The sequence below is a fragment of the Syngnathus floridae genome, chromosome 20 (assembly GCF_059516105.1).
Source record: "Syngnathus floridae isolate MCC-2025c chromosome 20, RoL_Sflo_1.0, whole genome shotgun sequence".
NCBI lineage: Eukaryota > Metazoa > Chordata > Actinopteri > Syngnathiformes > Syngnathidae > Syngnathus > Syngnathus floridae.
In genome coordinates, this window is record NC_142432.1 from 5,408,330 (window position 1) to 5,435,005 (window position 26,676).

Below are 26,676 nucleotides of genomic sequence, written 5' to 3' on the forward strand. Positions count from 1 at the left end.
TCAGACTTTTCTTTTTTGTTTACTCCAGCCAGCTGCTGAAATGCTGCTCTCGCCTTGCGCTTTGTATTTATTTATGTTTGTCTTTATTGTATCCACTGGAGAGCCTTTATTAGCATCTCCATCTCCGTGCTTACCGCCGCCGCCGCCGCCACTCTCCTTTGTCATTGTAGTCTTTAGCCCCAGGAACGCTAGTTAGTTTCGGCCTCCACCTCCATGCTGCGTGTGCGCACGTAGGCGTGCGTGTGCTTCATACGAGACCTGCCGGGTCAGTCAGGGAGATGCTTTCATTTCTGGCCTTCTCACGCTCTCTCACTCACGATTTCTACAAGTATGACTCATTTGCAAATCATTATTTTTAATTCCACCATGGGTAAGAAATACAAATTAGAGTTTCAAGACCAGGGTAATAATTTGGAGCTGGGAAATGGCTCATCCTCGTCTCGCCACCTTGAAGTCGGGACTCCATTTAATACGCAGGTGAAAATCAACTTGTGTGTCACGTCTCAGCGTGAAGTCAATTTGGACTCGGCGGTGTTCCCGTAAAACAAAAGCCGACGCGGAGAAAACAAGTCGCAGCGTGACTTGTTGTCGTCCGGCGGCGGTGACTGATAAACATTTGCGCACCGTAGACGTTTATATTCGTCAATTTTGCCGGATGAGCCAAAGGTGCTTGACGATCGACACGATCAACATCCCCCGCCGCCAACGCGTCTGGCGTTTCGCGTCTCCATCAAAGCCGTCGACGAATCAGTCAATGAACTGCGGGGAGTCAATTGCACGGAGACAATTAGATGTCCTCGTTTGCTCTAATGAAGCCCCCCCATACCCCCTCCAGCCTCCATCTCGCGGTAACGACCTCCCCCGGCCTCGTATTTCATGATGAGCTTTTAAATAGCCGCCGCTCGTGATCCATGGCGAGGCTCTTTTAATCAACGGACCTTCCGTGACTCCAGCCGGCTTGCTTTTGTTTGGAACTTCTCTGATCTATTGGCTTCTGCCTTGTGTGGACAGAGTCCTGATTTTAAGTCCTCAAGTCGACAAAATAAACACACAATTGCTCATATCGCAGCTCCGGAAAACAAGTAAACGGAGAAAATAATAATAATAAAAAGTCCACTTTGTCCACAAAGACGGAAGGTATTTACCGCCGGGCATCTTTTCAAATGGCAGATCTTGTTCTAGGTTTTTGCTTTCATTTCCTAAGCAAGCCGCCGGCGAGATGGCAATCTGCCAAATGTTCTCCTCGGAGCGGCGGTGGCGGCGGCTCCCCAAAAATAACAATACAAATAAAAAGAGAGGCGTGTTTGAACATCATCGTCAACTGATAAAATGTACGCATGTCACGGCGCAGGAAATGAACGTCGCGCAAATGACTAGGATGGATGAGTGCAAACATCTTACCGATGCACTCGTCTGCTCGTTAGCCGAATGAATCCAGAGAGTCATTTACGATTCTCAAATTAGACCAGACATTAAAAAAAATACCATGCACTTGTATGGCAGGAAGACGTTTCAAAGAATGACACCGCAAAATATTTTCTGATTCAAATTTCAACCCAATTTATGCTCAACCGAAGATGCTCACAAAAGCTTGCCTGTGTGTTGTGGCGAGGTGAGGGGGGGTGTTTCATTAAAATTCGTCGCACTTGCTTCATTAGCGACCGCCGCGGGGACTTCCTTTACTTTTGATGACGAGCAAGGCCACCGCAAGGTCAACGTCGCCGCAATGAGATTCTCTTTTCGAATGTCGACACAAAAGTCACCGCTGTTAAGGAAATAAAAGTTTCAAAAGAGAATTCTTCATTCTTGGCGTATTATGCGAGTATCAAGCAGAAAATCCGAACAGCCTGCCTTAAATCTGCTCTTTTGTAATTCGAGTTTACCATTTGACTCATCGTTCATTTTGTCTTTAGCGGCTCAAGGTTATGGCCTACAAGTGTTTTCCATTTCTATCATTTTTAATATCATATGGCCGCCAGGGAATTTGAAACTTGGTCCCAAAGCAAGATACCGGTAGTACCGTACTTGAATCTGCACAGTAAGCCGAGATTTGAACCGTGAACCGAACAAGTGCGAGGCGGACATGCTAACCACTACTCCTTGCGCACGTGAAGCCACTGTTCCAGAAATTCCATCCAGCGACAGCACATCGGCGCTGCCAAGATCGTGACGGCGTCAGAGCGTCCTAGCGCGAACTCGTGTTCGCTCTCATCCCTTCGCACCTCACCCAGACAGGAGTTTCCTCGCGGCCATGTTCGTGCTGCCGCCGCGTGACGGCTGATATTAGCGCGATGCGGCGTGGCAGCCCAGCGAGGCTTCCTGACACTCGTCTCACGGCAGCGGATCCCAATTTACATCCATCCGGAGGGATATCGCGCCTGGCAGGATTTTAGACATTTGGGTTTTTGCCATACATATATTAAGTACTTGACTAAGTCAGTCCTCCTGTGCTTAAATGTCAGCATGACAGCTCACCGACCGTCTGTTACGCAACACAATTTCCTGGCATATCTTAAACCAGTCCTAGTTTAAATGACCATTTCCTGTACATATATATATATATATATATATATATATATATATATATATATATATATATATAAATACACACACCGTATTTTCCGGACTATAAGGCACACCGGACTATAAGGCGCACCTCCAATGAATGGCCCATTTTAAAACTTTGTCCTTATATAAGGCGCATCGGACTATAAGGCGCACCATTAATGCATCATGTCAGATTTTTAATCCAAATCAAATCATTCTCCATTTTATCTTTTTTATTTCAACTTCAGACGCAACAAATGACTTTATAATCACAAAATAATGGTCCATAGTCTTTTTGATTCATGATTCATAGTCTTCAGTGGGCCACTTATGATTGATGTCATGACACAATGCTTCGGGCCAGTTTAAATTTAGGAATTTGGTCGACATATAAGGCGGCCCGGACTATAAGGCGTACTGTCGGCTTTTGGGAAAATTTTAGGTTTTTAGGTGCGCCTTATAGTCCGGAAAATACGGTAATATATTATATCATAGTAGCCTGCTACAGTGCTGTTTGTGGTGTTTCCTTTCAACACAATCACAAGTGACATTTTGATGAACAGGCGACGTTTGTGTGATTTTTTCTTTTTTTTTTTTGCAGCGCCTTAGTGTGTTCACAGGCCCGACGTGGCCAGTTGATGCAGGACATTTCCCGTCGCTACATCACGACCTCTCAGCGCTTTGATATGTGATCTTCCAAGACGGAATAATTCATTACAACGATGGCTCTCTTGCCGTTTGTCTCCGCCAAAGGTTGCTCTTAAGGAAGGGTCAAGCGGGCATTACTATGCTAATACAATGCAAAGGCCGGCGGCTCTGAGCCAAGCATCGATCGGCGAGGAATTGACATGCTGTCACGGCGGCCGCTTCCCTCTCCATTGAGATAAACAACAACAAAAAAGAAAGAATCGATCCCGGGGCCCGAAAAGTGGCTAAAAATGATGACGTCCAATAAAGTTGAGACGATCAATCAAAAGTCGAGCGGTGTTGAGAAGCGGCGAGCCCAACATGCCATCATTTCTATTTAATTCATCGGAGAGGCTGTGAGCGAGTGCGGGAGGGCTGAAAGTTAATCACAGCTCTCAGTCAGACGGCATCCAAGCGCGTCTTCATTTTGGCGGCGGTTAATCATAAACATTTTCCTCTCGCCGGCTGCTTCAAGGTCAGCCGTGTGAATCTCGGGCGAAGATGTTCCACGGACCCTCGGGACGTCTACTGTCGAGATTGACATCGACTTTAAAGTACAACTTTCTTAAGTGTATGATGGATTTTTTTCATTGACTACCGTAGACGTTTAGATTCGTCAACTGAAGTCGAGTATTTACAGCCAGCGATTTAAATATGAGCACATTTTTCAACCGGGGGGGATCTCATCCGGTAACTTTAATGAATTGTGCCGCTATTGCAACGCGGTTGCATCACGTTTTTTCTTGATTAGATTTCACTTGTTGTGAAGGAACCAACGCCAGAGAGACACGCCGGATTTGTCTTTATCAAACCGTCAACAGACATCAAGAACATCCGGCGCACGTTTCCCCGCAAACAAAGACTGATGGATGTCGGGTCTCGGGAATTTTTCTGCAGATATTCCTACCCGACTTGTAAATATGTTATGATCGAGATTTGTCGCTTGTCATTATGGTTTGTAATGACTATTTGCGTGTCAAGGAAGTCAATACCGAACAGATAACAAGACTATTTTTTCTTTAAGTGACAACAGATAAAAATGGTGAGCTTTGCCCGTTGTGATTATTATGGAGAAAAACAAACGTTGAGAAATGAGCGTCAAAGTTTTGGGAAAGGACACACAGCAATTCACATTCTTGTCATCCAGGAGGTTCAGAGAATTGATTGCTACCAAAATCCCAATTTTCCTAATTGTTGGTGAATCGTGCATGTTAGCCATGCTAGCCGGACAGCGGGAGCCCGTTTTTAATCAGCGCGCTACATCAAAGCGGAGCGACCGACTGTTTACGGTACACGGTTTCCGATGAATATTCAGCAGCCAGATATCAAAGCCTTCCTTCCCTGGTGCACGTTAGGTCGTCGCCAGGAAACGCGTCACGTCGAATGAACAAATTAAGCAGCCGTTTGGGCGCCAGCTCAGCCTTTTGTCCAAATGCCGGCGGCGGATGCTGCGGAAGCCGGCGCGGCAATTGGCACGCTCACGTGCTGCTCTTCTCACGTCGCGGGGAATTGGAAGCGCCGGGAGGGGAGGCCACCCGGTGTCGAGATGAGGCCTTTCTGGCGGTGACTAAGTAAATAAATAAGCTGCTACAGGAAAATGTGCGGCGGGAAAGTGTGCGCCGAGGCGTCCGGCTGGGGAGAAAAGCCCAGAACAGTGCCTACTCAGCAAAGCGGAATAAACTAACTGAACTGACGTGATGCTGAAAAGTATTCTTTGTGCCCACAAAATGGCCACTTTTACAGAGTAAGTAATAGAAAACACTCATTTTAAGCAACAATGCTAACAAAAGCATGGCAGCCCTCTCACGGCTTACCCTTTGTTCCCCGCATGGAAAATCTGCCGAATTATGTCTCAGCATGCTCCGACTTCGACTTGACAAGCATGTTGAGTTTGTTTTTCTTGTTTTTCCCAAGCGTTTTCCTTTCAATTTCCATTCCCGGCTGGGTTAATTGTCTAGCAGCCAAACCTTGAAAAAAAAAAAAAAAGGCGCCAGGGCAAGTTTCATAAGTGCGGACTTTAATTCGCCGTGCTTTTGCCATACTGAATATTGAAAACGCAAACCAAGGCGGCGGCCGTGGGACTTTCCAGGTTAAATAATGACTATAACAAGAAAAGAAGAGAGCCATTGCAATAAATTCTCATCCAATATTCAAGAAGGCTGGCTGCCTTGCACTAAATGCGGCAGACAAAGCCCAGCCTTAGCTTTAATTAATAATCATATATGAAACCAATATTTAACATTTAACTACCGCCATTACGAGCCTTATTTCCTCCAGGATCTCCGACAAAAGAGCATTCAAAGACGAAAAGAAAAACATTTAATAAGCTATTTGCTTGGTGAGTTGAGTCGTTGCGCTGTTTAATTTGGGCTTATGCTCGGTGACATTTCAACTTAAGTCCCCTGCAGTGCTTACATATGGCTTTTGTCCATTTGAATCATTTTCTCAGGGCAATGGTGGTCCCTCAAGAGCACGACTATTTCCCACTTTATTAGTCATAAAGCCACGCCGATCCTATTACTCATATCCGGCCGCGGTGCATTAAGGTAAAGGCCCCCAGACACTGTCGCTGTTGATTTCCCTTGAGGCGGCATAAGCGACTTTAATGAATCTTCTTTTGTCCCCCCCCCCCTCACTGCACACCATGGCGTGGGGTCACGTGACCCCGCCCGGCGCCGCTGATTTGCGTTGATGTTCCGACAAGACGGAGGCCCTCATCAAAGATTTAGCGGGAGCACTTTGGATGTTTCACCATTTCCGCTGAGGATTTGTCGATCGGTTTTATGACTTCGTCGGACGTGTTTAATAGCGAGGGCCGAGCGCTCGCGTCACATTCGATTCATTTCCAAAGCGGCCGAGACGTACCGTAAAAAGGCTCAATTACAATGTACATCAAACTCCTCGACAGCGCCGCCGCTATTTTAATTCCTCGAGCGTTGCGTTTAATTTATTTAGAAGTAGCATTAGCAACTGCCTCCTAAGCGTGTTGGAAGCGAGCTGCCATCGCCGCCTTGCAAATAGGCGTCATCATTTGCAGCTCGTCGCATCTTGCCACATCTGCGCCGCTTAACATATTTGTGTTAATTGTCTGGAAAAATAGAGAAAGCTGGCGGAAATTCACCGCGGGCTCTTTCATGAACGATGGCAGACTTGATATTTGTGAGGTCAGGTTCATCAGAGTCTTTGGATTCTTCTTAGTCATCTTGAAGTCACTTTGTTTAGAGTAAAGGTGTCAAAGTCATTTTTTGTTGCGGGCCACATCCGAGTTAAAAGTTCCCTTGTCGGACTATTAATGACTTAAATACAACATACAACAGAAAAGTTGAAAACATTTCCATTTTATTTTTGAAATTGGGATTATAACAAAAAATGCTATTAAAAGAAAAGACAATTTAGAGTTTGGGCATTTTAACAAGAAACATTAACACTCAGTTTTGATTTTGCGGGCCACATAAAATGTTGTGGCGGGCCGGATCTGGCCCCCGGGCCTTGAGTTTGACACCTGTGCTTTAGAGTGTAACCCCGCAAGTTGCAAATTCACCTTTTGTTTTTCTCTGGAACTTAACTCACCTAATCGCTGTATTCGTAACTTTCTTTAACTATTTATTTCATATCTTCAGATGCCAGATGAGGGCACCAAAGCCATATCTAGATAGGAAAGTAGTACATTGTTGTTCTTAAAATTGGCCTTGGTTGAAAATGAATCACAGTTAGTTAGCCGGGAAGCCAACTTTCAATCTGCTTCACGAGCCAATGGAAGATAAGCGCAGCACTTAGGACTTTGACACCGCTCGGTAATGAATGCGACTTTTAATGGTTTAATCTATGACAGCCATTCGTGGTCATAAAGTGCAGCTGCCAGGTGAAAGCAGCACTTTCATGACTTTTTTTCCCCCCGTCTACTTATGCATTTTATTCCTGCGTATTCATTATGTTCATTACTGGTGGTACATTGGTATTAGGAAATTTCCCAAATATTTGAGGCGTTCCACGGAGCTCTCCGAAAATGCCGCCGCCGTGACGGCTCAGTGACTGAGCGATCACACGTGGCATCAACTCAGCTTTCGTATTTATCGCAAATAAAGCGTCAACGAAGTCATTGGGGCGAAATGTCAGGGTGCGCTAACCTTTTCCACATGCTGGCCTTTGAGTGGCAAGATGGAGAGCGATGCTCAGGGGGCGGAGTCACGTCCAATGAAGCGTTTGTGGGAAAAATCATTTTGGGTTCGCAACCTTGGGAGGACAAACGTCCTGGGGGAACGGTCCAAATCAGCCGCTGCTTAGTCGTGCACTCAAAACCTGCTCGTCGGGTCCATTTGCCAATGAAGCCATTTTGCGGCATTTATTTTTTTGTAACTTTATCACAGTGACAGCACCAATGCATTATCGCCGCTTTTACATTTACATAGGCGGCAAGAAATCTTCGCCCCGTCTCCACCGTCCAAGATAAGATAGTATAAGACTTTATTAATCCCTAAAGGGGAAAGTAGTCAGCAGTGGGTGCACATTTGTTTGGAGGTGTCCTTAAAGAACCAGCCATTGCCGCCGTCGAGGCCATTTTCACAGTGTTTGCATTTAAGCAACTTTCACTGCCAGTATTTTTTAATCCATATATTAAAATTAAAATATCCAGAAGCGTTTCAATGAAGGCTTTTTTGGGGTTATCGTGTTGAAAAATGCATCACATGATGAAGGTTCCATTTCCTGAAGTGCAATTTTCTTCCAAACAGGATGTCTTGAGCATGTTAAATTGGTTTCATACTTTATGTGCAGGGTCAATAAGACGGGACCTGAGCTTCAACGCTCTCAGGTGTACGAGTTCTCCGAGCGAATATTGACGTTCGCTCTAAGCAAGTAACAATTGGTGGGAGGCGGGGCAAGATCCACCCCCCCTTTCCTCGCAAACAGTAAAGACGATATCGATCGGTTTATTCATCGCCCGGCCCGTCTTATAAACTGCGTTTACAGTAACCGATGTTCCCTTAACAATGTTTAGAATTGCCTGTATGAATGGATTCAACTGTAAGCATAGCACGATAGGCAAGCCAGCCTACCGCCCTCTCACGCTTGAAATCCTAAGTGTGAAAGCGATGGCCCAGAAAAGCACACTTTCACAACAGGTAATCATAACCATTCATCACAGCCCGGCAGCTCGCCTTCCCATTGGCCGAGCGGAGAGTGGGTCAGGGCCGGCCGCAGACGGCGCCGCCCCCGCGCCGGCTGAATTTGCATGGGCCGCAACCCGCTCAAGGCCGTTCGAGGGCCTGATTTGTATCAGCAGAGTGGTCCGTCTGCAAGGAAAATGACTTGAGGCTGTCCAAGCCACTTAACGCAGAAGCCCGCCTCCTGACACCACGTTATTAATGGCTTTATTATTTCAAGTGCGCGATAAGTTATGGATGCATTACTTTGGGGGGAAGGAGTTTGGTTGGGTAGCAAGTGTCAACACGGGAGAGTGATGACTTGATGTGGTTGAAACGCACACTCAAAACACAGCATGACTCCAATGAGGGACGACTTCAAAAATGGAGTGTAATGTTTCGAGTTACGTTCAACAATTAAATTAGCACTGCATTATAATGTAAAATGATTTTGAATAAGAGTATGACACTATAATGCTATACAGTGATCCCTCGCTACTTCGCGTTTCGTTTATCGCGGCTTCACTACATCATGGATTTTTTTTCCAAATTAAAAAAACATTTAAAAGTCAAAATAAAACTTTCAAATTGAGGAAACATGTCTACCCTTTAGGACAATGTAGTATTGCTCCAAATGTTCGTTTACATTTTTAGAAGTCCGTTTGCGCGTGTTAGCATGATCGCGAATTAGCATCTTTCCGCTAACTCGTTAGCCTGCCCAGTGCTTCTTGTTGGTGACCGTACTTCACAGATTTCACTTATCGCGGGTGGTTTTTGGAACCAATTATCCGCGATAAATGAGGGATTACTGTACTGTATTTCTACATGTATAAATTGTAGATCAACTAATTCAGGGTTGTCACCTGCCTCCTGCTTCAGCACGCCTGTGGCCGCCATGGAAACAAGCGGTACAAAAAGTAGATGGACGGATGGATAAAGGGTAGATTTGATTCTGTATTTATTACGTTACATACGAGCGATCCGACCAAATCTCGGCGGATTCCCTTCAGTCACGCTCTTTTGTCAGCCGTTCGACTTTGGGATACTGAGCATTAGTCAAAAAGCAGCAAAACTCGACAAAAATCACCTGGGGCGTTTTTTGGATGGCTTACATTTGGCGCCATTCCAAACCTCGTGTTTACACCTTTTTTTGTTGGCACGGGTTAGCGTACGGAACACTGCGCCGCCATTAGCCTAATTGTTGTGGCGTGACACTGTGCTGCAAATGTCGCCGCCGTTCGTTTTTCTTGCGTATTTGACTGATAGCTGACGCAAAAGTGCTGTGTCGCCACTGTCGGCAATTGTGCTGACAAACTCTCCTGATGGTGGATAAAGCAATTTCTCACCCTGGCAAAAGAAGTTGAGACTGCAGAGCAAACGGCAATTACACGGGGGGGGGGGGACTCGGGGTCGGAGCGGTCGCATTTCAAGCGGCAGCGGTGAATGCTGCTGGCATCCACTTTTCAAGGTGGACTAAGGTCCATCTTACTCTTGGAGTGTCCGACAATGTGCTATTGGAAGGCCAAACAAATCTTGGGCTGTTCCTTCTGATATATTTCAAGGCATAGTCAACCCAACTTTGAAATAATACAGTAATCCCTCGTTTATCGAGGATAATTGGTTTCAGAAACCACCCGCGATAAGTGAAATCCGCGAAGTACGGTCACCAACAAGAAGTACTGGGCAGGCTAACGAGTTAGCGGAAAGATGCTAATTCGCGATTGTGCTAAAACGGACTTCTAAAGGAATGTAAACGAACATTTGGAGCAATACTACATTGTCCTAAAGGTTAGACACATTTCCTTAATTTAGAAGTTTTATTTTGACTTTGAAATGTTTTTTTAATTTGGAAAAAAAATCCGCAATGTAGTGAAGCCACGATAAATGAAACGCGAAGTAGTGAGGGATCACTGTAATATGTTCTGTCCAGTCCAACATGTGGAAATGTCAAAATGGCCGCCCCTGAAGATGGATCAAAACAGGGGAATGTTGCTGCTTGACTCATATTCTGTGTTAAGACTATTGGGGGAACATCCAAGATATTGTTATTCTAAAAATTTTTGGGTTGACTTCTCCTTTAATGACGGCAAAAATCCAAAAATATCTAACACTAGGTGTACAGTCCTGAAAGGACAAAAAGTTGCTTTGTGTTAATTAATGCCAAGTTTTGCTATTCTAGCACAGATGTCACATGCTTGGCAACTTTCTCATGCAAGCAACATGCGGGAGATTTTTCACACATTTCTTTTTTTAAATCATCTGTGACTTTTTGGCTCTCACGGAGCTGGAAGTCCCGCTCCTCTGCTCTGAGTAAACTCATGCCGGTTCAAATATTTACCCATTTTGAGATGGAGCTCGGGGAGCCACGGGTTAAGACGGCGTGACTCCTGGGAAGTGACCAAAACGTCATTCAAAGACTGCAGAGCTCATCGTGCATTCATGCCTTTGTTTTCCATCAAATCCCAAGTAGCGTCGTAGCAAACAAATATCAGGAAAGGGGCGGGAAACAGAGACGGTAAACACAAGAAAAGGTAGAAAATGACCCAGAATACTTTTTTTTTTTTGGCAAGGCGTATCTTTGCAGTATCTTATCACCTCCCAAGCAGACAAGCAGATTAGTATGGACTGCTCGAAGTGAGAAACAGATAGCAGAGCTTTGTGTTTACCCAGCGGAGCCATTTATCAAAGTAAACACCGTCCAGGAGAGGCGCCACGCGCCACTAATCGATGGCGATCGATTAAATCGGGCCAAAGCCTGCAAATATCAGAGGTCGATTCGCCCCTGTGAAGAGTGAAGAGCAGCACAATGGAAAGTGGGCGAAGCAAACGCAAACTTTGGCAAAGTGAACGACGCATTGTGAGAAGATCCAAAGTTGATTTCATGATGAGTAACATCCTTTGATTTTAAAGCCGGCTAAACGCTGCTATGCTAATGCATGTCGACTGTTTCTGACAAAAGACGTCACAAAGGGGCACTACTTATGTCCAAATGAAGATCCTCAACTCACATCAAGATAGTTCCTTGCCCTAAAAAAAAACTGAAGATGGTGGCAAAGCACTACTTTTGTCAAAACAAAGCCGACTAAACGCTGCTATAATAAAATGCATGTCGACTGTTCCTGACAAAAGATGCCGCAAGGGGGCAGAAGAGCACTACGTTTGTCCAAATGATCCTCAACTCACTTCAAGATAGTTCCTTGCCCTCAAAAAAAAAAACTGAAGATGGTGTCAAAGCACTACTATTATCAAAACAAAGCCAGCTAAACGCTGCTATGCTAACATTAGATGATTGTCGACTCTTCCGGACAAAAGATGCCGAAAGAGGGCAGAAGAGCACGTTTGTCCAAATAAAGATCTTCAACTCACTTCAAGATAGTTCCTTGCCCACAAAAAAAAAATGAAGATAGTGGCAAAGCACTACTATTATCAAAACAAAGCTAGCTATACGCTGCTATGCTAACATTAGATAATTGTCGACTGTTCTGGACAAAAGATGCCGAAAGAGGGCAGAAGAGCACGTTTGTCCAAATAAAGATCTTCAACTCACTTCAAGATAGTTCCTTGCCCTCCAAAAAAAACACTGAAGATGGTGTCAAAGCACTACTTTTGTCCAAACAAAGCCCACAACTCACTACACCATCTGCACTACTTTTGTCCAAACAAAGCCCACAACTCTCTACACCATCTAATAGCTCCTTGGCACCAAGTTGTCACAAGACGGCATAACACTGTTTTTGTCGAAATACAATTCTGCAACCACACACACACACTACATATGTGTGTGTGTGTGTCAGCCAAATGTTCATTGGTCATACTCAGGCATCTGTTGCAGTGAAAGCTCCCGAATAAAAGAAGGCCCATATCATTAAGCGCACAGCACCGCCACCATTAGGATTATTGTATTCCCGCGTCGGGGAGCAGCTGCGTAATTGTTGCCGCGGGCGATTTCCATCGACAGCAATATGGGACGGATGTATGAAAGCACACATGAGAAGCAGCCAATGCAAAAGGTTTGGGACTGAGAAGATCTTCGACGCTCGTGTCTCACTTTAGTCTAAAATGAAGATGAATCATTTTCATCCTCTTTGATGTGAACATTTTAAAATATACTTTGCCGTGTTTGACTTTCTTTGTCCTACTTTGCTTTTGTTCGGCGGCCCTTGGCTGGATTTCAGCATGGAAACTAGGTTGCGAGCCACCCGGCCAACTTTGTGCCAACCTGCACCAGCACGAAGCTCCGTTTGACAAATGCCGCCGAAGCTTGAGAATTAAAACGCGGACGACGACGGGAAGCCGAAGCCAAAAGCTTTCCTTTGACCAGTGATCTTGGACAAACCAATTTGTACTTCCATCTTCTCAGGTGGAGACAAGTATTGACATTCTTTCCTTAAGCGTGGAATGCTCACACGCACACCGATAATTGGGAGCGTTTTAGCCTGATTCGCTTTTTACAAAGTCGGTAAAGGCCCAATTATCGGATATTTCTAAAGATTGCCCAAGGATGGTCAGCAATCATCTTGAATAGGCAGCAGAATTACTTGATTGCCATTGTACAAGAGTACAAAGGTTTGGGAGGGAAACCATCCATCTGAGGACAGATAGAGAACCAGAGTCCCCCGGGTCACCTTTTACAGCGCTCCGTTGGGGGTGGGGGGGGGACACCTAAGGCATTGATGCTACGGACCTCACGATGGTGTTGACCCGAAAGTGACAGTGAACAGAAGATTGTGGTCCAGATGGTAAACCTCTCAAGATGTTGCAGAGAAAGGTCCGGCGACGAGATGCTTAACAGAACTAATTGGGAGTGAGATGGAAAGGGAATCCCAAAACAACACACGAGCGACGAGTTCCAAAGTAGGCGAGCTCCCATCCTAAAAAGGAATTTCCTCCAGCCGTGTTGACACCGGTGCCTGAGCTTGAAATAGCTCCTTCGCAATCGGCCGTGTGCGGCGGTGTATCAAATGCGTTCAATTTCCCTCCGACGCCGGCTCACCTTCGCGTCTCGGGAAACATATGAAGGTATTAGACTGACTCTGCCGGACGTGATCTGTTTCATTTCCAATCCTGCCAGTGTGCCAACACGCATTTGTGCTCATCCGATCGGCCGGCGAGCAAACAGACATGAGAGGGTGTTGCTGAAATCTGACAAAAAAAAATAAAAAAATAGTGACAAACAATATCAGGGATGCTCCTGTAGCATACCTGTGATGCAGCAATTTCTTAAATGCTGCCATGGCAACAGCAATTCCCCGTCCCTCCCTTCCCACACCCCTCTCTAAACATAAAGAGCAAGTTGAAAAGCAAATGGTCCATTTCACAGCTCACAAACTCTGACGCCAAGTGGCACTCAAGCGGCGCCTTACCTGAGAAGCCGCACGCCGACTTACAGACGGCGAAGACGCTATGCACGTGGCAGCCGCTAGGAAGCCGGTGGCTGGTGGAAGTGGTGGAGGAGAGGAGAAAGGGAGGGGAAGGTTGAGGAGGTGGGCAGCAAATGCTGAATTATAGATGTGAGATGGTGAGAGAGCGCGCGACCTCTTTGCTGATTTCACTCACCAGTGAGAATCGCTTTCTGCTTGGATCAAACGCTGCAGAATCGAGGAAAGCCCGCCGCAGCGTCGACCAGACGGGAGCAATCACATCCCGAGCGAGCACACGTGCTCAGGTCTCATCATAGGAGCCCCTTTGGAACGGCCGTCACATCTGTCGCCTGCTCCTGGGAGCGATTGGTTGGGCTTTTAGTGGCCAGACAAATTAGTCGCAGGTGTTTATAGGCTCCCAAGAACCAAACGAACGAGATGTAAACACGATATGGAGCCGGCGAGGCGAATTTGAACCTCGTAAATCGTCCAAAACACACCTGTTGCCTGCCCGCTGCGGCCCAAAAGCCGGCAGCGACACCAACGTGACCTGCGTACCAACACGGTGTGACCACAGGATGCTGGCAAAATGGAGTCCCGCAGGGAATTTCCTCCAAGAGAGTGTCACCAACATCTGAGCCATCGCTTGACGTGTCTCTGACGGGTGCGCTCACAAATTTAGTACCGGATCATCCTGGCTCGTTTAGCCGCAATGGGAAATGATACGCCCTTCGGCTGCAAAAGTCCAATAATGAGCCATTCGCCTCCCCGGTAGGAATTGATCCTCGGCAGCTCGGTGCTCGGAATCCGCGCAAAGTTCGGTGCAACGAAGCGCAGACCAAGAGCCTTCCTTTAACACAGCCGGATCGATACGTGAGGTTCTCAGTATGCTTCGCCACCAATTTGAGAATGCTCAGTCAGTCCTTCCGTATTGGACGTGGCAAGCCAGCCGCACTCGGGGTGTGTTTGGCACCCAATTTCATCCCCGAGGGTCTAATTATTGGACTCCGGGGGTTTGTTACATTTACGAGCCATCGCGCCGCAAGCATGTTACGGAGCCGGGAAAGGGTACAGAAGCACAACCTTCGGAAGAACCGACAAGGCGCAAATGATAAATTCCCAACGTGTGGACGGAACTGGAATGAACACGTTTTTTTTTTCAAGAACTTTTGTAAACTAGATGATATTTTCCAGCACGCACTCCACCCCGCCTTTTGAAAGCATCCATGTCGGCCACAAAAACAAAAGCCACAACAAGCAGCATGAGGTTAGACATCATCGAGGGACAAGCTGCTTTTCACTTTGGCAACAACAAGTACACCAAAAAAAGAGAGGAGCCCACGGTGTGGTCGGCCTAAACAAACAAGTCTTGTTGCGACAATTGCCTTTGAGACGGCGGGCAGCGCAAAATAGCCCCCAGACGCCTCGAGAGCGAGTGAGACGTTTTAACACTCGCCTTTGCTGCCGTCCTCAATCGGCGTCTGTTTACCCCACGCCGTCTCCATCCAAAAAGCATTACGGCCTCGTCTTTTTTCTTGCTGGTCACAACAACGCCATTACTTCCAAACAAAGTGTGAAAGCGCAATACATTTGTCCTCGTCGAGATGACAAGGTCTTCTAGCTTTGTCCCGCTCAAAAATGAGTATAACCTGGATGAATCTGGAGTCTGAAAATTTTTGAAACGTTCATTCATTCATTCAATTCCGCCAAGATGGCGGCTATGTCACGATGATATGGTCGCATACCAATTGAGGCGTGTCACGCAGAAAACATCCCGGGCGGGAATGCGGGATGCTAACGAGCGACTAAATAACGAGCGTCTCTTGTTTAAATAAAACAACTCTGCCTGATCCCTGGAAGCTGTTGCTATGGAAACAGCGCTAATGGGACGAGGGGGAAGACGCAGCCAATTAGGATTCATGGCGGGAAAACAAGATCATTTCAGGCGAGGCTCGGTCTCGACAAAGTGTTGAATAATTACCAACGCAAACAGCATGGAAGTTGAAATTTATCGCATTTTTGGGCAGCGTGATTTTAAAAGCCGTAAATCTTGAAAAAGGTTAACGTGCCCATAAGTGGATACTTTGCACGTCAGTCAAATAGCAAATGTTTTGCTTCTTTGAGCATGCCATGACTCTTAAATCACATATATTGCACGGCTAACGCGTGTGCGGATAGATCGCTTGCATTTTTGACCTCATCGATGGCGGAATAACAGCAGCCGGAGAGAGAAAGTGCGCCGGCTCGGTTTTGACATTAACCCTGGCACGAGTGCACTTGAAATGCAGACCTCGTCTGAGTCTGTCTCCACATCCGTATTGATTGATGATGTACATATTTACCGTACCTTGTGAATATGCCGCTAGCGCGTGTTAATGATTCATGAGTGCAGCACAAAAAACACACACAATCTCATCCCCAGAAATGAGCAAACTTTACCAACTTTGGACATGAAAAGAATTGAAATAAATTACAATTCTCACATAAGTCCAAGAGGTTACAAATGAGCGCATACGATTATTATTTATGTCAACAACTGAACGAACGGGTCGCGGATGAGTTCTCTTCTAATATGAAAAAGATTGTGCTTCCGAAAACATGCAAGAGGATAAATCGAATAAATAAATATTAAGCTCCAGAATATTAGTCTTCAGAGGATAAAGAATATATGACTGAGAGCATTGTGGATTAGCGGTCTATATGTGTTGCTCCACCGTTGGTGTTCAAATATCCAAATTCATTAAATAAGAAACACAGCCACAGTGCGTTCTGTATTAAGATAAATTTAGTGCCATTGTGCAATGCTGGGTTTTCCATTTTTTGCTCCCAAGTCAAAGAAAAGAATTTTTTTTTCCAGACTACACCTCATATCTGGAAAAACTTGGGTCACCCATTAGCACTTTATTTCCTACTTGACGCTGCTACTGCTTTATTGCACGACAGGATCTTCCGACATCATCCTGAGAAAAGACCCCGATGATGCATTGATATGAAATTATTGTAGTTTTATTGTCTGAAAGGCAACCGATCAGGCTCCGTTTGGGAAATCATGTTCTCGGATGAACCTCTGGTATCTTCATTTTTTTTCCTCATTTAAATTGCACCTGAGTAGCGGACGATGCGCTTTTATTGCTCCGTTTTTCATTTGTCGCCCCCCCCCCCTGCTTATTTTGGAGACGGCAAAAGAAGCGAAACAGACGTTTTGTTTACGACTCGTTGCCATCGGGGGCCGCCTTTTTGTTTCCCGTCCAACCCGAAAGAGCACATTTGGAACGCCGCGCTCAATGTTTGCGTCTCAATCCCATTTGGAGTTTGCGAGTTTCCGAGCCGCCATCTGTGTCGCGAGGCGACGTCCAAATTGATGCGATATGGCGGAGGATGGCGAGCGCGACAGTTGGCCGACGCTTTCTGACGGCCGTCCTGCGCATGATAGCGAGTCGTAACGGCGGCTTCCAGCTCTCGCTTGGCCGCCGCCGGCTAAATATGAGTGACAAGCAAAGCAAAGAGTTTCCCGACTGAATGCGGCGCCGACGGTGAAATGGCCAGGTAGTGTTTTGTCCGTGCGGGGGAAACGACAAAGTGAAGCCAAGAAAATTGATGGATGGCTTCAAGCCGTGGAGCGGACGCGCAATTCATAATAAAGAGCACGCAAGCAGAGATGTCACAGCAGAAGACTGCACTTAGAACATATTTTATTTGGGGTGGGGGGGTTGAAAAGAAAAAATATCTAAGCCTCAATGGGTTTTGATTTGCAGCCAGAGCATAACGCAATCCTGCTTGGAATTCATTTATTCATCCGTAATATACTCGGAACGGCTGGAGAGCAAGCCCTGAACGAAAGTTTGCGTTGGCAACATAATTGTGAGTAGAGCAACAGTCAAAAGAGAAAGAAGGCAGGGGCTGGGTGAGATCACATCTGCTCCCTTCCTCCTTGAGCAAGGTGCTCCCATGCATCCAAAGTTCACCACAAGGCCTTCCTTGTGCTTATTCAGCTTCTTCTCCACGTTGCCCCCTTATTTGCAGCTTCAATCCGTTTCCTGGCTATGTTATAAAAACATTTCTCATTGCCACTTATTCCATCACATATCAAAATATGTCTTCTTCATTGATTTAGTGTGTAGGTCTAATTATATGCTTGATTTTTTTCTTTTACTGATTTAATGTGTGAATGTAAATGTATGTATATTATTCAGTGAGGTTTGAGCAAATTTGTTTTTATAGCTAGGCAGGAATTTTTGGAACCCATTTTCTCCAAAGCCAGGGGCCGCTCATGTGCTCTGCACCCGGCCAAAAATCACAAGTACCCCTTTCTTCCTTCACGTTGCAGCCTTCCCCGTCTGAGCTTTACTCCCGGCGTGACACTAAGCTGGGGGTCAGAGGTGACTCGCCTCGCCGCGGATCTCCTTCTCACTAACCTTGGCCTCGTGCTTTAACAAGCCGCCCTCCCGGAGCTATGCTAGCAGCCCTATCCCCGCCGTCCGGCAGAAAAGCGCTGAGTCAGCGCCCTCCGAATTCTCCCTTGTATCCGATTTGCATTTCGTGGCCTTCCGCCTGTCTAATCGAATCGCTTGATTTATGAAGCGTGTTTGAGAGGCAGCGACGGGCGCCGGCTTATGTGATGTGAAACGGAAGAGGGGGCAATCGCTCGTCTAGCAGATAAAACAAAGAGCAAGACATTTGTTGCATCTCCAAAAATCGGCTAACTTGCGCTAGCTTAACGTTTGCGCGCAATGCAAAACGCAGGCATGTTTTCTTTATCCTCAGCGCAAAATGCTGACTAGTACTGCCGTTTATCATTCACAGTAGTTGTGAAACTCTTCTTTTACGCCAGGATGACAGTATTAGCGTGCCCCCCGGGCGAAGCGGTCGGAAAATGAAGGAATCACCATGCCTCCGCTAACTTCAGTCCATGCTGCGATGAATCCTTTTATTTGCAATGATTACTTTTTGACAAATAACAGCACTCCCAATCTAAACTTAAAAAAGGATGCATAAATCATACTTTTTTTCCAGGGGGGGGCAATATTCCAAATGCTCTGACTTGTGCACCCTCAATCAAGTGCCTTTAATAAAGGCCGGCTCATTGGCGCAAGTTGCTGGGGTGACATCACGATGAATGGCCTTTATTAGCTCACAACTACAGCCGGCGCCGAGAACACCTTTTTTATTCTTTTTATCGTGCGCAATCATTGATAGTCTGCAGCTGCAGACCCCGGTGTGAAAAAAAAAAAAAAATATGAAGGAAAAAAAAGCCCAGCCCAATAATAATGCGCTCACTTTGTGCAGCCGTGCACTTTATCGGGCAGCCGGCGGAGCCATGCATCATCTCGTCGGACGAATGCAGAAATACTAGCTGCGAGGTATTAATCAAGGTCAGATGGCCAAACAAAGACAAAAAAAGGAATGCGGTCGTTCACCAAATGGATTAATCAAAAAGCTTTTCTTGACTTTTGTTTACTTTGGCTTTTGTTGCCCAAATGACATAAACACGGTAATGCTACAATTAATTTTTTTTTGTCCGTATTTAGGAAATGGCTAAAAGAGTCTTGCAGTCTCTGCACCATGACAAGTGGTTGCTGCTCCACACTAAGGACAGTTTGGCCTTGACGAAGACCTGCCCTGCACTATTGCGCTGGCGTCTCCTCAGCAACGCCATCTCATTCCTCGGCGCGATGCGCAGAAGGGATGTCACGCTCTTAACTCTCTTCCCGGCAGATAGGAAGAGATGGGCGCTCCTCGACAAAATACTCGGCCGTACGGCGAGATGAGCGCAAGATGTCAATTTGACACTCGGCTTGAAACAGAACAAACTCGACACGGTGCTAGCTAGCTCGTCGGAACGCGGTCGGCTTTGACGGCGCGTGTGAAGTCGGAGCGGAAAGGACAAAGCGCACAGGACACTACATTAGGTACACTTACCCAATGGCCTACAATAATAATAATATTGCGCCGATTTTTGGGTGAAACCTTTAATAGCTACAAAACTCACATATTTGCTGTTTTTCTTGGCCACATATGATTTCTTTGGTGCCATGGCCTTGTCTAATATGTGCTCTACTGCCACCTTAGGGCATCTAGGTGCAACTACAACCTTTTTGTTTTGGAAACCAAAACACTCGGAGAGCAAAAGGAAACAAAAATGTGCAAATAGGCAAGTATTTAAACCACAGGTGTCAAACTCAAGGCCCGGGGGCCAGATACGGTCCGCCACATCATTTTATGTGGCCCGCGAAGACAAATTGTGCATCAAATTCATGTCATTACTGGAATTGCAAATTGTCTTCACTTTTAATAACTTTTTTTTTTTTAATATTTGACCAGTTTTTACTCATCTGATTTGAAAACGAGTTATTTGTCAGTTTGTTAAGTAGCTTTTACTGTATATAATATGAGGTGCTCATACATTTATTTGGGTTGACAGTCATAATGGCCCTCCGAAAGAAGCTATGACGACAATGCGGCCCGCGAAAAAAAACGAGTTTGACACCCCTGATTTAAACTATTCGAGTCATGTAGGTTGTACAAACTTCCAAGTTGTGGCACCGCTACAAAAGAAAGACATTTGTAAATGCTTTCTGTTTTTTTGTGCCATTTGAATAATTTTACCGGTGGAACAATCACATTTCATCTACTTTGATGTCAACTTTGACCCACTTTGTACAAGAGAATAATCACACAGGATCATCGCGGGAATCCAATTGGGCCCGATGAGGTGTGCACTCCGCTTTAGTGGAAATAATTCCGCCGCTACTCGGAATCCAATTAGGACTCATCCTCCATCCTAGCCAACAAGCGCACATCTAAGAGATTTATCAGAAATGGTGAAAGAAGTCGACTATTTTTAATCTTTATTTCTTTTATTTGGCGCCAAGGTGCGAGTCATTTGTCGTGTTTAGCCGGCGCGCTGCCGGCAGGCCCGAGACATGAATCATTATGAGGAATGTATCGAGCGTGGCTCTCCTCCAATTACCTGCCAGGATGTTTCATGAGTCATAATATGCAAACAGCTGAGGGCTTCATGCGCCTGCTACACACTCGACAAACAGCATAGGTACGTGCGCGCTTTGGAAGCGCCGCGGAGCAAAATAGTTCATCAGGTGGTCAATTAGATTCTTATGAGGGCCGGCATGTTTTGGCTGGCGGACGCTCTCACGTGTCGGTGTGGTTGCACGTGAGCAGGGTGCATCACGTGGGATTGTCGCTTTGTCTGTCAGTCAGTATTAAATATTTCTTACATGCGACTTCGGCCCGCCATTTTTGTTTCCTTGCCATTGCAATCCACCCCCCGGCCACCCCAGCCGTTGACTTAGCGCCGCCACAGGCTAGCTTTTCATAAAAATGCGAGTTCCAACCGAAACATGTCCCGAAAGAAAAGTTCATACTTGCCACCCGACTATCAAATTAAAATCGAATGAGCCACATGCTGCTTCACCTAGACCCGATTACCAGATTGTAAATTTCCATTACACCTTGAAATTGAACTCGCCATGATCATGAGATGGAAATAGGGAGCGATCGCCAACGCCGTTCTCCCTGCAGGACAAATTGAAGTCCGCTGTGATGGACAAAGATCACGTTGAATTTCACTGAGCACATTTTGTCTTCAGTTGAGAGGAAGGAACACCTTGTGGCCTTTTTTGTCAGGAAGCAGACAGAACAAAAGGGGAAAAAAAAATCTCATCTTGCATCGATGTCAAGTAGCTTGCATTGTGACATTCTGTCCCCTCGAAGCTAATTTTTTTTTTTTAGACCGCTCTGACCCTCCACTGCAGATTTTTCTTGTTCTCGTTCCAGTTTGGAATATGTTGCCTGGCCTTCTCTTTGGTAATAAAGTGCGTGGCGGGACACAGCCGCCGCTGGGGTTAAGAGCATCTTTGGCAAACGTCTGCGCCCAGGGATATTTTCATTAGCCGCTAAAGGAGAGCGGCGGCGGGCGCAGATCGAAACCCAATTACCGGACATCTCTCGCCGTCTGCGGTGCCTCGGTTCTCGCCTTGCCCAATTTGATTACAAAACGTGTTAGTCCTTCAACAAGTTCTCTTAATGGAACACAAATATGATGGTGGTAATAATTCAGAGGTGCTATATGGAGTGGAGTAAAGACTTTAAAGCGAGTTTATGTGGTCTATACTGTGGACTTTACAAATTCACATTCGCCAGTACTTTATTTGTTGTTGTAACCGATAGATAAAACTACATGAATACAAAATGGAACTTTTCTGTTTGATCATTGACTCCCTCCACAAAATTATAAGCAAAAGAACCGGGAAACATTACAGAACTATGTCAAAGTGAGTTGCGGAGCATCATTTAAACAAAAGTAGTGCTTTGTCGCCGTCCTGTGGCATTTTTAGTGCCGAGGAGGTCCTTGAAGAGCTTATTTTCGACAAAAAGTAGTGATTTACCGCCATGTTGTGGCATTTTGGTACTAAAGTAAGCTGAGTAGCTTCATTTCGACAAAAAGTAGTGCTTTGCTGTTATCTTTTGGTTGAAGTGAGTTCAGGAGCTTCATTTAGCCTTTCCTTGCCTAGCCACGCTGAGCATCTTAGCAAGCATCTGACATTTTCGAGACATTCCCTCCTGGGGGAATTCGGCGAATATCACGACGCCCTCCTCGGGCTGCTCCGTGGGGGATTACAAAAAGTAAATTGCGGCTTTACGAGGGCACCAGGGGTCACCCCCAACCTTTTCTCGCGCCTTAATTCTCTCCCAGCGCTCCCGTCGGCGCGCTTCATCGCTCCTGCGTACAAATGCTTCCTGCCACTGACGCTCTCACCTGGGACCGCCGTGACCTTGCGTGCGGCGTCCAAGGGCTGAGCCTGAAGCAACGGCGCCGCATCTGTCCTACATGGCGGGAGAGCCCACGCCGCATGTCCGATTTCAGGCAAGACAAAAAAAAAAAGATTTGCTCATTTCCACACGACGGGACCATTTGCAACATGTTGTCTCGGGGTGTTTTTGCTCGATGCTCGACGAAACAAAAAGATGTGAAATGCAACATTTACAAAATTCAAAGTAAAATTGCTTTCGTGGCCTATCACGTCGTTAGCAACTTCATTGAAGTAAAAAAAAAATGCTTTTTTTATTTGATCCACGCTGCCTTTCAGCTCAAAGCTTTCTGGCTGCCTTCTTTTTAATTATTTGTTGCAATATAGAAAACAACAAACTATTTTTTTTTCCTCTTTAAAAAACGAGGGCATCGCAAAGGAAAGAAATCACATTGCAGACTCCAAAAAAAAAAAAATCCCCTTTAATAGAAGCACCATCGCGGGCGATTTAGGTCAGTGGATTCTTTAGAGAGAAAAGAAGAGAAAAAATAAACGAGCTGCTGCATCATTGTGGCACAAGCTTGAAGTGTTGGCGGCTGCACCCGAGAGGGGGGGGGGGGGGATGGGGGAGCCGCCCGGGCGTTGAAATGAAACCAACAGCAACGCAAACAAATGCCGGCAAAGTCCCAGCATGCAATGCAACTGCAACAACCAGACAAATGTCTAAATAAGACGCAGCCGACAGCCTGGGAAATGTCTCGCGCGTATTTGCCGTGATGTCACACTCAGGTAAAGGTTCACCCCGAGGCCATTCTGACTCCATAGCAAAGGCGGGGAAACTTTAAAGCATTTGATTTGAATGGCTTTTCACCATATACCGCAAGTATGAATTTCAAATTGTTCTCGCTTTTGGTGTAGTACCACCTTGTGCCACAACAAGATGAGCAGCACTGAGCTCTACTGGAAGAAATCCAGCAAGAAGAAGAGCGAGAGATGGTCCGGCTACATGTGCATGTTGCTGATCCTGGCTAATTTAGGTTAGCCCTTCTACGGCGTTTCACTTTATATGCTAGCTAGATTTCCGTTAAAATAAAGCAATAACATATCAAATGTTAAAAATGTTTTGGTGCCATCTGGTGGAATTTTGGGACTAAGCACCTTACGACAAGTCAGTTACTTGGTTACGCCGTAGCTCGTCTAAAAAAAGAGCTTTGTCGCCATCCATAGACAAATTCAAACTAGTTTGTGTGAGTGTCAATTATTATCAACTAGCAGGCCTGGTTCAAAGCTACAGCAAAAGTGTCAATGATAAAAACGAGGAGGACAGCGTAGCGTGATGTCGCAGTCAATCTGGAGCGCTGGCGTTGAGAAATTTACACGTCTCGCTGATGACGATCTAACACTTTGATCTTCACTAATTACCTCTGCCAAGAAAGTTGGGAACAAAGTCCTGTCACGTGTTCTGAATTAAAGCTAATGGGCTTTGAGCTCAACTTATACTGTGAGGAAGCTAACAATACAGTCTCGATATGCAATCACCGGGCGGCCATTTTCCTTTCATTTCTCTGCTGATTCAGCTGCTTCAAAGTCAACTTTTATTGAGTTCATTAAAAGCAGCCTGAAAATCTGCAAATGCTAATATTCGTAATATTCATAAATTGAAGTTCAGCCACACTTGAGTTATTTCCATATGGCTGAGAAAGCGCCAGTGCAACACCCGCCCGCCCGGCGCGTGAAGCTCCATTTAGCAAAAACTTGAATGCGATCCTTAATCATCTGACGCAATTATGGCTTCCCTTCCTTTTGAAGACGATCGTTAAATATTACATATGAGCTGTCTTTTCACTCTCTCTTCAAGTGCTCGCTCGTCCAACTTGGCCAGGAATCATCCAGTCCTCGCCTGAGTTTCAAATTGGTTTTGGGAGCTACCGCTAATCATTACGCTACAAGCTAATCGTCTGTTTATGAGACGCGTACTTTGGAGCTAATGTGTCACTACAGCATGAGTTGGAGCAACAGTATGCAAGTGTCACTAATGAGCGGGATATTGATCTATAGATACACAAGTTTTCAGATGGAATATAAAACAACTAAACAGGAGGAATGGGCAAGTATCCATAGCAGGTATCGGTACCGTAGTATCAGAACTCACGACTGCTGCCTTTACAATCATGTCTTGTCTTGCTATCGGTATCGGTAACTCAAGAATGAAATCCTCGAGAATTGAATACTCGGTATTGGCAACATCAAGATAAAAATCAGTAACAGAGCAAATACCAAGCGAGCACTATGGACTAAGATAGACGCCTTTCCCAGTCAGCGCACTTTGTCAAGTGGTTGTTTTGTTGCACGTCTTCTGACTGACTCGCCTTAACATGCATCAATCGGAGGACACCCGCTGTACTCGATTTCGATTGGTGGCACTCGGGTAAATAATTAAAAGTCTCCCATTTGCTGGCTTCACCTTTCATTGTTTGCTCTTCGGCTGCGTCAAGCTGCGACACCCAATTAGCTCCTGGTGACAAATGAAATGCTACACTGTTAAATTGCTTTTTGTGCAGCGTCACCACCCACGACCCCCCTCCCCCCCTTTGTTGCCCAGCATTGCTTAGTCGGTTTTCATCGATTCACTTAACTTTATTCATTTTTTAAAACAGTTTTTTTTTAGTAGTTCAAATCAATACGAAAATACCACATTGGAAATTTTCAGCACACGAAATTTTACGGCCCACAAATATGATATCAAGTACTTTTGTCAGTCTACGCCGAGAAGCTTTTTTAACTCAATGTAATTTCCTTCACAGCTCCTCCGAGGCTAAGTGCAGGGTGACAAGCAAAGAAATAAGACATCAATAAGTTTGAACAATCATTTGAAGAAAGGTTCTAAAGAGAACATTTGCGGAGATGAATGTGAAGTTGGGGGGCATCGGACCACTCTTCTCCCTTTAGATGAATGTGCCATTGACAGACATCATAGATTTGCTTTTGAAGAAATAAAAGACGAATAATTAGGCTGATGGCGTGCTGAGCGCACTCGGGCGGTACGGCGTTGACGCATGGCCAAACGTGACGGATGTGGCAGGCTTTCATCAAAGCTGAATTATTCACCCGCGTAAACGGCGGCTCATGAAAAATGGACGCTTTAACGGCGGCGGGGCGACCACGTGAAACTTGATCGCCTTCTTTGACGGCGACGCTTCCTACATTATTGAAGGTGCTTGAAAGCAACAACCACACGGCGGGTTAGCTCGACCAAAAGATTGACACGCTGCAAAATAAATGCAATATGGGAAAAAATGATTGTGTTCAAAGCGTGCCAGATGAACCTGCCTGTGTTCCTTTGAAGGAGATCAGTCTGTACAAGGACAAGGCTGCAGGCGAGGACATTAGCATGCTCCGCCGAGGAGACGCTTGAGTCCCAAACTACACGGGCTCCTATCCTGCAAGCGGCCGCTCAAGCGTGCTTGCATTTTTTGGGGGAAGATCATTTCTCCATTTTGAAAGACTGAGGTGGCATTTTGCGAGCGCATGTCTGTCCATCTTTCATGAAAATAAAAGCAGAGGTCAGCTTTGCTGCCTCAGCCCCTTGCAATTATTCCAGCGGAAAACAAAGTGAATGGAATATTGACGTTTGCTCAGCAAAAGGCCGTCGGCGCTATTTCAATGCCATGAGATGACTTCCACAGTCATGAGGACACTGAGCAGCCTGCGAGAACGTTTTCCACTTTTAGCTAATTTAGTCATCTGTTGTTTTTTTTACTACCGTATTTTCCGCACTATAAGGCGCAGCGGACTATAAGGCGCACCTTCAATGAATGGCCCATTTTAAAACTTTGTCCATATATAAGGCGCACTGGATTATAAGGCGCACCTTCAATGAATGGCCCATTTTAAAACTGTCAATATATAAGATATATACATTTGGCCCGCGGGCCAGACTTTGGACACGACTGCGGTAGTGGCTCAATATTGGTCCATATATAAGGCGCACCTGATTATAAGGCTTTTGAGAAAATTGGAGGTTTTTAGGTGCGCCTTATAGTGCGGAAAATACGGTACATGTGGTACTTTAGCATGTTAGCTAGCATTGTCATGCGGTCCGGCGCAAGTTTTTCCATTCCGTGCTGCGGACTGGAAGGCATCTGAGCCGTCACTTTCACTTTTCAGAGCATC

The 26,676-nt window shown here is 45.7% G+C and overlaps 1 protein-coding gene across 2 annotated transcripts in view; it reads right to left on the minus strand.

The window, feature by feature from the left end:
• The window catches only part of LOC148380931 (cadherin-18), a 79,700-nt gene that overhangs the window by 49,388 nt on the left and 3,636 nt on the right, over window positions 1-26,676 (minus strand). The window lies entirely within an intron of this gene.